The sequence below is a fragment of the Callithrix jacchus genome, chromosome 7 (genome assembly GCF_049354715.1).
Source record: "Callithrix jacchus isolate 240 chromosome 7, calJac240_pri, whole genome shotgun sequence".
NCBI classification, from domain to species: Eukaryota; Metazoa; Chordata; class Mammalia; order Primates; family Cebidae; genus Callithrix; species Callithrix jacchus.
In genome coordinates this window covers 157,352,024-157,364,716 of record NC_133508.1, presented here as the reverse complement: position 1 = coordinate 157,364,716, position 12,693 = coordinate 157,352,024, and the positions used below count along the sequence as shown (strand labels likewise).

The 12,693-nt window shown below is 42.8% G+C and overlaps 1 non-coding gene across 1 annotated transcript; it reads right to left on the bottom strand.

The window, feature by feature from the left end:
• Window positions 1-4,300: 4,300 nt before the first annotated feature.
• On the bottom strand, window positions 4,301-4,401 carry LOC118143520 (small nucleolar RNA U13). Its single transcript, XR_004727722.2, has one exon. It is a non-coding gene; the product is annotated as a small nucleolar RNA U13 (small nucleolar RNA).
• Window positions 4,402-12,693: the final 8,292 nt, after the last annotated feature.

The window sequence follows — 12,693 nt, the reverse complement described above, 5'->3', positions numbered from 1 at the left end:
GGACCAGACCTGCTTGGACATGGCTTGGGTGAGAAATTGGTTGCTTTTTCCAAAGATGATTTGGATTTCCAGAGGAAAATCACAGCCTCAGAGTTCCAAGCCAAGGGGCACTGCAGGCCAGCAACACTGCGCAGAACTCAGAGCTGCAAAACACTGAGAGCATCACTGGGAAGAAAACTGAGGCCACAGGGACAGCTAGAAATAAAATTGGGAAGTGTTGTCATACTGCTGCTGCTTACAAGTCAGAAAGAAAAGAATAGAGATGAAATCAATCTCCTCCTGAAAGCAGGCACGCTCCTTGGAGCTCTCCAATGAGCATAATGATGGAAAGTGAGGAGCTGCATGCAGATGGCACAATGAGTTTCCCACAAGTCTAGCTTTTCTTCTCAGGAACCAGAGGGGCTCACTAAAATCGGGGCAGCTTCCACAATAATGGGCTTAGGAAAGAGTTAGGCAGATATTCTCCAACTGTCTGTGGCTCACTGAGCCCCAGGCCAGTCTTAGATAGTAATGACATTTATAATGTGACAGTGCCTACCTAAACCACTTGCCTGAAATAAACTACAACATGACAGTTGATTAAAACTATGACTCACCTAATTGGGGTCTTTTCAGAAGCAACCCCATCAGAAGCTGAATCTGTAAGGAGACAGTGCTCAGGAGACCAAGGCCATAGGTTTTTTCCCTGTAGGAGTCACTTCACCCTGCTCTGCAATCCCAAATCTCCTGTGACTTCCCCCAAAATAGGTTAAATTCCCCTTCCAAATGCTCACACAGAACCCTCCATCTCTTCTACTTCAGCACATGTTATAATTTACTGGAACTGCTACTGAGTTTTCTTTCTTTCCCACCAGAAGGGAGAGAAGGAAGCCACTGAGTGGAGGTATCTTTTTGCAAGGGAACCAAGAACACCTGGTTCCAAGTCCTTGCTCTACCACGGAATCATTTGAAATGGAACCTGTTCTTTTCCACAATAAAGAGGAAATGGTGGCACGTATCAACATGCCATTACTAATGAGCCAATGAAAGTAAGGATTCTTTACTCAAGGCTATTTCAATGTTAATTAATCATAATATTCACCAGTCTTGAGACTGCCCTCGCAGGTTGGGTGCAATTGAGCTGGCAGAGTTGTGGGGAGGGCATCCTTGAATGAAATCGATAGTACAGCAGAAGGAAGATGAGGGGAGCCAGTAGGGGCACAGGTAGTGAGCAGTGGAAAGTCAAATGGAAAGAAAGAGAGAATGGAAAATGAAGAGGGGCCCAGAGCTGTGCTGTTGAATGCAGTAGCAGTAAGCCCCATGTGGCTATTTAGCTAGTTCAAGTTGAGATGGACTGCTAGAGTTACAGAAGAAGAGAAAGAGGAAGAGAAAGAGGAAGAGGAAGGAGGAGGGAAAATTGCTCATTGATAATGTTTATATAGCATGCATGTGAAATTACAATATTTTTCATATATTAGGTTAAATAAAATATAGTATGAAAATCAATTTTATCTATTTAATTTTACTTATTTTAATGTGGCTACTAAAAAATTAAAGTGCATCTATGACTTGTATTTATGGCTTGTGTTACATTTCTAACGGTTACTCTAGGATATTTGCTGTCCATGAAATAAGTTATGTGGAATATAGGAATTTTGAGAATTTTGCTTGTCAAAGTAAAGTGAGGGTACATGTAAAAAGTGAATTTATCTCACAGATTTATCCATTTTTAAAGTTAATTTCACTGGCATGCTTCACACATCTCTTCTGTGCCGAGGACTGAGTAACACCCAGGCCGTGCCCTTCAGGAGCTGCACTGTAACCAGGGATGAGGATGGGAGCGTCTCTTGCAGCTCACAGTGTTTCAACAAGAAAGGGTTGGACTGATTCTAATTCAGTGTCACCAGACTAGGGGTCCCCAAACGTATCTTCAAGTTAAGAAGAAACAACGTGATGCCAGAAAATCTAACTGGATTTGAATGTTTTTCTTCTTGCTGCTGCCAGGCTGCCTTTGAGTGTTTCAGTGTCGCCTGTACACTTAGATGAAGGGCAGGCTTTCAGGAGCTGCATTAGCTGAATCTGTAAGGAGATAGTGCTTAGGAGGCCAGGGTCATAAGTTTCTTCCCTGTATGGGTCACTTTACTCTGCTCTGATCCATGCCTCAGACTTGGCCCCTGTAAACCTGAGCCAGCTGTCTTGTAAATATGCTTTGAATCACTTGGGGAACAGGGCGAGAACATAGAAGGGAGCTGGGCAAATCTATCACCACTGATAGATTGGAGCAGCAACTGAAAACACATTCTCTGTCAAAAGCAAGGACTCCCGGGAGGAGAGCCCATAAAACTTACATATCACCTCATGCAGTGGACCCAACGAAAACCATCTTTTTCCCTGCACACTTCTGCCTGAAGTCATTGATAGGATGGAGCTTGTAGGGCAAAGCTTCTGGAGGCCATAGTCCTGAACAGAACAGAACACAGGCAGTATTCACCAGGAATTCAGACTTCCGCTAAAGGTGGTGTTACCAACAAGCACACAGGGTCTCCCCGTCTGACCGACAGAGACTGTTTAGAATTGGAAACACGGCACCTATCTCTTGAGTGACCTGTCTGCTGGTAATATTTACATCCACAGTCACACAGAAAGGTGGTATGTTTTAACTCCAAGCTGAGATTCAGCCCTGTGCTCCTCACTGAAGCTTCGCTGACAGAAAGGCTGGTTTGGGATCTGCAGCTACACAAATAAATACTGGAGCAAGACCTGACAGGAAGACCCTCACTACCCAATTTCTTCCAGATGGCAGTGATGGATGGCTGTATGTTTATGTTTACTTGGTTTCCCAGGTGACTGGTGTCCTGGTTTCCACTGGTCATGGTTTGATGAGCATTTCTTCGGAGATGTGGAACTGCCTACCCCAACGGCTCAGCTCTTGGCCCAGCAGTGTACACCACACTCAACATTGTCAAGAGGTCATTGTGCTTCTTGGATGGCTAGTTAACTCTTTACTCACCACCGTTTCCCTGACCCCTTTCTTGTACATTTCTAAAACTAAAAACACAAGATTCAAATGTAAATCATCATAAAGTACTGAATGTTGGGCAGAATAATGGTCTCCAAAGTATCCATGTCCTAATCCCCAGAACCTGTAAACATGTTACCTTTCGTGGCAGAAGGGAATTAAATTTGCAGATAAAATTAAGGTTGCTAATTGCCTGACCTTAAAATAGAGAAGCCAGCCCGGTTTATCCAGATGCGCCCAATGTAATCACAAGTCTCCTTTAAAAGTGAAGAGGGAGACAGGAAAGATGGTCAGAACGATGAGATGTAAGAGGGACTCAACCTGCCCCTGCTGAAGGACGGGCGCCATGAGCCAGATTAGTGTCCTCTGGAAGCTCTAAAAGCCAAGAAAAGAATGATCTCGTAAAGCCTCCAGAGAGGAACTCTGCCCTGCCGATGCCTTGATCTGAGCCCAGTGAGACCTTACTAACCGAAATGCAAGGTAATAAATGTGTATTGATTTATGTTAATTGCACACAATCATTTGTAGTGACCACAATAGAAAACAAATACACACCTAGACAGGTGGAACGCTGCTTGGCCTCCACACTCTGCTTAATGTAGGAATATTCCTTCACTGAGCACCATGTAACCTAGCGGAATACATTCTTCCCCAGGGCTGCTGGAGGCTGGAGCACAGGCGTGGCTTCCTACGAAGTTTAGGAAAGTGAGCCATGATGGAACCGTTGTTGGAGAAAATACGTGATCCCTCGTCAAGTCCTCTTGCTGCTGTCTGAGGAGACAGAAAGCACATGGGCTTTGGAATCTAGCAGACATAGGTTCAAATCCCGGCTCTGCTGTTTAATGCCCGTGTTAGCCTCTCGAGGGGCACATCAGCCTACCTCATGGGGCTGCTGCTGTAAAGGGTAAATCAACAAGGTATGTACATTACCTATCTCAGGGCTTGGGGGCAAGATAGAAACCCAGTAAGTCGTGTTCTCTTCTACCTCCTTGTAATCGTTTCTCCCGTCTCTCTTGCTGTCTCCAGTCTTACGATCCTGGACTGAGTTAGTTTCATCGTATGTGTTGCCAGGATTGTTTTAACAGCTCCTAAAGGGCAGGCTCCAGACTCCAATCCTTTGTCACAGCCTCCACAGCTATCTTTCTAAAACGTAGATTCCCTCATAACACCTCTTCTGCTGTAAAACCTTCAGCAGCTCTCTGTGGCCTGTGAATTAAAAAGTCTGAAGTCCTTTCAAAGGCTCGTGCGTATATTACTCTGTATTATTCTAAAGGAATATCTGAGGGTGGATAGTTTTTTTTAGGTCAGACAGGTAATGTGCTGATGTAACAAGGTTCTAGGGTGGCATATGTCACGCATGCGCATGAGCAATCAATCATCACACTCTTGAACTACAAAAGAATTGGGTAACATACACAGGTTTATTCTGGATCACAGTTCTGTAGGCTATACAGGAAGCTTAGCACCAGCATCTGCTTTAAGTGAGGACCTCAGGAAGCTTCCACTCAAGGTGGAAGGCCCAGGGGGAGCAGGCATGTCACATGCCAGAGAAGGACCAAGAGAGTAAAGGGGGAGGTCTCAGACTCTTCTAAACAACCAGATCTTGAATGAACTGAGTGAGAACTCACTCATCGCCAAGGGGATGGTGCTAAGCCACTCATGAGGGATCCACCCCCATGTTCCAATACTTCCTGACCGGCCCCACGTCCAGCACTGGGGACTACATTTCAACATGAGATATGGAAGGGACCCACATCCAAACTGTATCAGTGTGAATCCTTCACGCCTTCACCTCTGTCCCTTGTCTCCCTCATCTGTCTAGTCTAGGTTCCTTTCTTGTCATGCGTTTACTCATTCCTGTGCCTTTAAAAAAATTTTTTTTTTAGCTCAGTTGCTCTTTTCTATCTCTGGAATTCTTTCTGCCTCCCTTTTTACCTGAAGAGCTCCTTTTATCTCTTCAGGCCTATTTCAAATACCATCACTTTTGCAGTCTTCTTTTCTTTTTTCTGGCTCACTGCAACCTCTGCCTCCTGGGTTGGAGTGTTTCTCCTGCCTCAGCCTCCCAAGTAGCTGGGACTACAGCAGCGCGCCATCATGCCTGGCTACTTTTTGTATTTTTTAGTAGATACGGCGTTTCCCCATATTGGTCAGGCTGGTCTGGAACTCCTGACGTCATAATCCACCCGAGGCCTCCCAAAGTGCTGGGATTACAGGCAAGAGTCACCCTGCTTGGCCCTGCAAAGCCTTTTCTAATTCCTCCGATAAGTGAAGCACTCCCTCTACTGTTTCCACCATTCTGTACACACTGTAGAACTTATCAGAGTTTTTGATGACAGAGACAATGCATTTTGCACCTTTGCACTCAAAGCTGAGAATGTTTGCTTTACTTATAATATATACTCAATATAAAATATACTTAATATTTGTTTTTATTAGTATGAATAAATGTTAAGCGAATAACTCACATCTTTAAAGTCGTTTCCAAGGATGGAATTACGCTTGTCACATCCCGGGTTAGCTGACCTTTCTGTGATATTGTGCATACAGCAAGTCTTCTAACATGCTTGAATTACTGAGTAACTTTGCATTTATCCCGTAAGGTTTTACGGATTTTAGTGCTTTTTCACTTTGAATTCTTTAGTTGTCTCTCCTTGTTTTAGGAGAGGGTCCAAAGTCCCTAGGAGGCTATTTGAGACCTTAGGTGATTTGACACCTGCGTATCCCGCTTTTGAATTTGTTGACTATTCTGCACTTCAACAAAACATTGTTAAAACAACTTCTTAAACATGTCTTGCCTTCACTCTCATCTTCATGCCTTTGCAAATACCATTTCCTTTACCCAGAGTATCCCGGCTGGGTCTTTATCTAACAACTTCTTATCCTCAGAAACGAAGCTCAGACACCCTTTGATCCAAGCCTCCTTTGATCCAGGAAGACTTCCCTGACATTCCCCTTGTTCTTTCCTGGTTCAGATGCTTGTCCTCTGCATCCCACGATACCCCCTACCTCTATCATACAACATATGGCAGTGTGCTTTTAACTTTCTAGTTTATTTTATTTAAATAAGAGGAATGCAGCCACACAGAAAAAGATAGAGGTAGAGAAAGAAAAGTGAAACATGTCATGCCACCACCAGCAGATCTTCGCGCCCAAGTATTAATGCTTTCTTGTTAAACTTTGAAAAATGATTGATGTGTATGTCACTCTACATTATCCAGAATCCTTTTATTTATAAGTGGGATAATATTAAACATGCTGCTCTGCATCTTGCTTTCTTCACTTATATGAGAAAACCTTTTTATTCCAACAAATAGACACCTACTTTAAGATTGTAATGGCTGGTTGAGCGCGGTGCCTTAAGCATGTAATCCCAGAATTTTGGGAGGCCAAGGTGGGCGGATCACTTGAAGTCAGGAGTTCAAGACCAGCTTGACCAACATGGTGAAACCTCACATCTACTAAAAATACAAAATTAGCTGGGTGTGGTGGCATGTGCCTGTAATCCAGCTACTTGGGAGGCTGAGGTAGGAGAATCACTCCTGGGAGGTGGAGGTTGCAGTGAGCTGAGATCAGGTCATTGCACTCTAGTCTTGCAATAAGACCAAAACTCCTTCTCAGAAAAAAAAAAGAAAGAAAGAAAGAAAAAAAGATTGTAATGTCCAAACGGTTTGAGACCAGCTGGGTAACACGTTGAAACACGGACTTTACTGAAAATACAAAAATTAGCCAGGCATGTTGGTGCATGCCTATAATCTTGGCTACTGCACAGGCTGAGGCACGAGAATGGCTTGAACCCAGGAGGTGGAGGTTGCAGTGAACTGAGATTGTGCCACTGCATACTAGCCTGGTTGACAGAGAGAGACTGTGTTAAAAAAAAAAAATAATTGTAATGGCCAAATAGTATTCCTGAAGCAATAAAGCAATAACTTTAATGGATAATTAAATAAAAGCAAGAAAATATAACTGTAGCCATAAATAACTTTAGTAATAATCACTGATGAATACCCGGATTATTTTCAGGTTTTAAAATATTGTCCATCATAGGCTACATTTATAAGTATATCTGCAGGATAAATTCCTAGCAGTTTGTCAAAGAACATTTAAAATTTTAAAATACATTGCCAAGTTGTACTCCAAAAACTTTGCACCAATTTAAATTCCCACAAACAGTATACAAATTTGTTTATTTAATCTTTTCTTTCCAATCCCACATATACCAAAACTGTCTAGTGTCTGACGATCTGTTTGATGAAATATCTCTTTGTCGTTTTGATTGCATTTAAATATTTTCAGTCAGGTTGAGAGTCTTTCCGTATATTTCAGGTCATTTGCTGTATTAGTCAGGGCTCCCCAGAAAGACAGAACCAATGGGACAGATGCACATAAGAAGCGGAGTTTATGCAGGAGTATTGGCTCCTATGGTCACATTGTGAAGTCCCACAATGGGCTGTCTGCAAGTTGAGGAGCAAGGAAGCCAGTTCTAGTCCCAGACCCTCAAAAGCAGGGAAGCGAACAGTGCCCCCTTCAGTCTGTGGCCGAAGGCCTCGAGGGAAATCACCGATGGAAGTCCAAGAGTCCAAAAGCTGAAGAACTTGGATTCTGATGTTCGAGGGCAGGAAGCTTCCAGCCAGGAAAAAAGATGAGGGTCAGCAGACCCAGCAAGTCTGCTCATTCCACAGTCCGCTCCCTGAAGGCAGGAAGCATCCAGCCAGGAAAAAAGCTGAAGGTCAGCAGACCCAGCAAGTCTGCTCATTCCACAGTCCGCTCCCTGCTTTATCCTAGCCCTGCTGCAGCTGATTAAATGGCGCCCACTCAGTCTGAAGGTGGGTCTGCCTCTCCCAATCCACCGAGACTCAAATGTTGATCCCCTTTGGCGACACCCTCACAAACACATCCAGGAACAATCCTTTGCATCCTTCAATCAAGTTAACACTCAATACTAACCATCACCTTTGTCTTTTGTCTTTTTCTGAGAACTACCTGTTTATATCCCTTGCATGTCATTATTATTTCTCTTTCTCTTTCTTTTTTTTTTTAATTTGGTAAAGCGTTTTGAAAATTAAGTAGCCATTTATCTGTCACGTTTATTTTGAATAACCAATGTCATATTTGTCCTTAGACTTTGGCTATGGATTTTTTTTTCTTTGCCATATAAATGTTTTAAATTTTAAGTACTTAAAATTTCCTTTCTGGCTTCTGGGTGTGCTGTGTATTGAATGTATTTTCTTGGCTGCTTTTGTTTACCTATTAACAGAAGGACCCCTCAGTCATCTTTCTATTCCCAGTGCTTAGCAGAGGGACTTGCTCCTGGCCCACTAGATGCTAACGGAGTGAGGAGATGAGCAAGTGTGAGCACACATGCTCCTACCGGCGTAGGATTGACACACTACCAGATGAAACAAAGACCAGGCTGACAACAGTTTAAAGATGTCTCTGGGATTTTCATGGGCACATGAAGAACAATCACTTGTTTTTTTATTAATTGCATTTTAGGTTTTGGGGTACACGTGAAGAAATGCAAGATTGTTGCATAGGTACACACATGGCAGTGTGGTTTGCTGCCTTCCTCCCCATCACCTATAGCTGGCATTTCTCCCCGTGTTGTTAGTTGGTTTTAATTCCCACAAACAGGACAGGGTACATGGTGCTGTCTGTCTCCCACTTACCTACAGACTTTACCAGCTTTACCTTTAGACCAATTTTAAGGGTCCAGGTTCAACAATCAAAGGTGTGTGGGCCAGGTAACAGGGTAACTGAGGAAGAAAGCTGAGCTGGGCTCTCATAGAGTAAGATTCAGGTTAGGTTTCTGTCCACTTGCCCAGCCAAAATTGCCTTTGACAACAACAGAAAATTCCCATCTTTTTTTTTTCCCAAGTATGGCCCTTTCTCCTTTAATATATAGATACATATGTAGATATGTAGTTAGGTAGGTAGATAGATAGATGGATGGATGTAGATGTATACAATCTATCAATATAGCTATCTATCTAGATCTACAGATTTACCTATATATCCACAAACATAAATACATATAATAATGAATTATTATCACTATGAAGAGATATCCAACAATTTCTATTTGGGAAATAAATCTTTTCTTCATGTTCAGAGAGAAAAGTAATCTTTCAGAGTTTAGAGACAACCAATGAATAATTTGTGATTCTAATATGAAAATGAATATACATTTTATAGATTCTGTTGGAGATTTGAAATTGTTGTATACTAGACTCTGGCTATTTATATTACTTTTTCTTAAAAAATCTACATCTTAAAATGCAGAAACACTTTAGTATTATTTCATTCATGCGATAAAATAGCAATAATAAAAATAATATCTGTACAATATATTACATGGTGCATTTGTAGGCTCTTTCTTGTATATCAATCTCAACAAAATGATGACAGGAATTATTGCTATTATCTTTCTCATTTTTGTGTGACTCATGCAAGCATATACTCTTGGTAAGATGCAACATGAACTTTGGCTGACTCCGAATGTAATGTTTTTCCTGATAAAATCCAACTAGGGTTAAAAAAAAAGTGTGTTTTCTTTATGTAGTGCTTTTAACTCTCCTCCCTCGCGTTAGTTAGGTAGGAAATTCAGAATTGGGATTCAAAGGGAAAATGTCCATTTAGGCCAAAAGATTATTTTAAGAGGCATGAAGAAGTGAACAATATATGAGGAATTTTATTACAAAATGCTACAGCCACCATCTACCTCCGTCCATGTTCAGGGATCAAGATTCAATAATCTAAGCCACGTGAGCCATGTAAGAGTTGGGCTCCAAGAGATTAGGATTCAGGTCAGATTTTTGCCCACTCACCAGTCTGATAAAAGCAGAAAATTACCGCCCCCCCCCCCGCCTCTGGTGTTTGCTTTATTGAAGGCAAGAAGTCCTGGGTCCTAAGGAGATCCTGTGTCTGCTTTTAAAAGCTGGCAGGGCAAAGAGGGCCAGACAGTCTTAATAGAGAATTTCTTAACTTAATTGAGGTTGGGTTTCAATTCCCGTCTTGGAAGAAGCCGTATCTCTCTAACCATCTCTGTGGTCAATGCACAGATCTCACCCTAGCCTGCTTGCTGAGAAGCATGAGAGGAGAAAGGTCCCTGACCATGTGAAACTATGGTTCTCATCCGCACTGTATGGTTGAAAAGAAATTTAAGTTCCCTCCTGGAATCTTTCCACATGTTCTTGATATATCATGAATTACAAAATAAATAAAAGTCCTCATTTGGAGAGGTCAGTGTCCAGGCAAACTATGAGTGACAGATTGGCTCAAGCTGATGGCCTTCCATTTTCCTCCGCATAGTCATAACTTAAGAAATACATACCACTTTGGACAGGTCGCTTCCAAAGTACAGGGGCGGTTAGAAAGCACAGCACTGTGACTCTGGCATGACATCCTGGTTGATTTCTCAGTCCTCTCACCATGATTTGCATGTGAAACTGAGAACAACTTCCCCGATGGCAAGTGCTCCGTATGTGCAGAACCTCTACGTCTCAGTATCCCTTCTCGCCAGCCCATCCTGGCCTCTTGACCAGCTATGTCAGTGTTAATACGGTAGCTTCGGAAGAGGATTGGGCAATGAAAGAAAGTGTGAGGAAAACGCCCAAATACAGCCCCAGAAAAAAACTGGAGTCGTAGAATTGGCCAGAATCAGACAGTAGGTAATCTCAAGAGAAGACTGCTCGAGTGGAACAGAGGCAGAGGCGGAATCATGAGCAAATCTAAGGTCTACGTCGTAAGGAGTTAATAAGGAAGCAAAGCACAGGGACGGTAGTCACAATAGTCCAGTTCAATTCTGAAAGAGAGCAGGAGATCCTCTTTTAGAAGCCCTACTTCCTTGACCTGGGGACATGACTCTTCACTTTGAGACCAAGCGTTGCAACCCTGAATTTCAGAAATAGAGCCGCGGCTGCCGGTACTGCAGCAGGAACAAGAACAATCCACACTTTGACCAGCTCTGCTGCCAGAGCGGCACAAGTCCAGGAAGACAGGTTGGTCCTGACATGTCAGTGATGAGGCCTGTGGGAAGAGCTAGGAGGGAAACCCCAGGCATGGGAATCTCCAGGCTCTGTGTCCACGCTTGTATTCCTGGTCCTTACTCCTACTGTCAGCTTTAGCTCTTTATATTTTCTTCTTCCTAGTTAAATACTAGTTTTTAATTTTTAATTTTTTTTTTTTGAGACAGAGTCTTGCTTTTTGCCCAGGCTAGAGTGCAGTGGCATGATCTCGGTTCACTGCAACCTCCTCCTCCTGGGTTCAAGCGATTCTCCTGCCTCGGCCTCTCATGTAGCTGAGACTACAGGTGCCTGCCACTACACCCAGCTAATTTTTCCATTTTTAATTGAGACGGGGTTTCAGCATGTTGGCCAGGTGGGTATCGAACTCCTGACCTCAGGTGATCCACTTGGCCTCCCAACGTGCTGGGATTACAGGTGTGAGCCACCAAGCCCGGCCTCTTTTTGATTTTTAACTGCATTTAAAAAAAAAAATTACAAAAGTACTGCATGATCATTGTAAAAACTCAAGAAACTTAAGAGAATACAAAGCACAGAGCAAGACTGCCATTCTCACACTGTACTCCCGCTCCCCAGTGGAAACCAATGTCAAATATTAGACCTGTAGACCTTCAGAATTTTTCTAGGTTATTGTATTTTGAGTACGGTCACACTGTATATATTACACTGCAACTTCTTTTTTTATGCTCAGTCACACATTACAGACACCATTCCATTTTAATCTGCTTGTTGATGGCTACACAGCGGTCATGGCGGAACTATGTAAAATGTATTAATCACCCCTCTATTAATTGTATTTTATGATGCTGCCATGAACATTGTAATACAAGTGTTCTTGCCCACTTGGACAAGGATTTCTGTAGTATAAATTCTTAGAAGCAAATCGCTGAGTCAACAGGTATGTACGCATATTAAAATTTTTGATGGGTCCTGACAAATCACCTTCTTTGTTCCAGTTGATACTTTCACTAACAGTGTTTGTGAGACTCTTTGCACCCTAATCATCATGGATGTTATTGTTTATTTCATAAACCAGAGTCTGATTTGATTTACACTCCATGCTTTTTTTTTTTTGAGATGGAGTTTCTGTCTTGTTGCCCTGGTTAGAGTGCAATGGTGGGATCTCAGCTCACTGCAACCTCCACCTCCCTGGTTCAAGCGATTCTCCTGCCTCAGCCTCCCGTGTAGCTGGGATTACAGGCGTGTGCCACCATGCCCAGCTAATTTTTTTATTTTTCATAGAAAGGGGGTTCCATGTTAGCCAGGCTGGTTTCAAACTCCTGACCTCAGGTCTTGGCCTCTAATTGCTGGGATTGCAGGCGTGAGCCACCACGCCCGACCCCACTCCAGGCTTCGACAGTTATGAGCCTGGCCCTAATCTTTTGGATCTGAATGCTGCCCTGGCAGGCAGAAACCCCAGTGCAGGCTTCTTGGCTTCTTCTGCTAATAGTCCTCTTACGTACACTGGGGATTACAAACTATTTTATACCAACAATTTCATACATTTTACAGCTGGCGTAGTATCTTCCCTATCCCTTTCATTTGGTCCTCACAAAGTTTCTGTTAGGTGTGTAGGGAGGAAATTTTTATCTTGATGAGTCAGACTGGCTTTCTTAAGTTCATATAGTTAATAAAGGAAAGAACCAGGACTTGAATACAAGTTCGCTAAGTTCA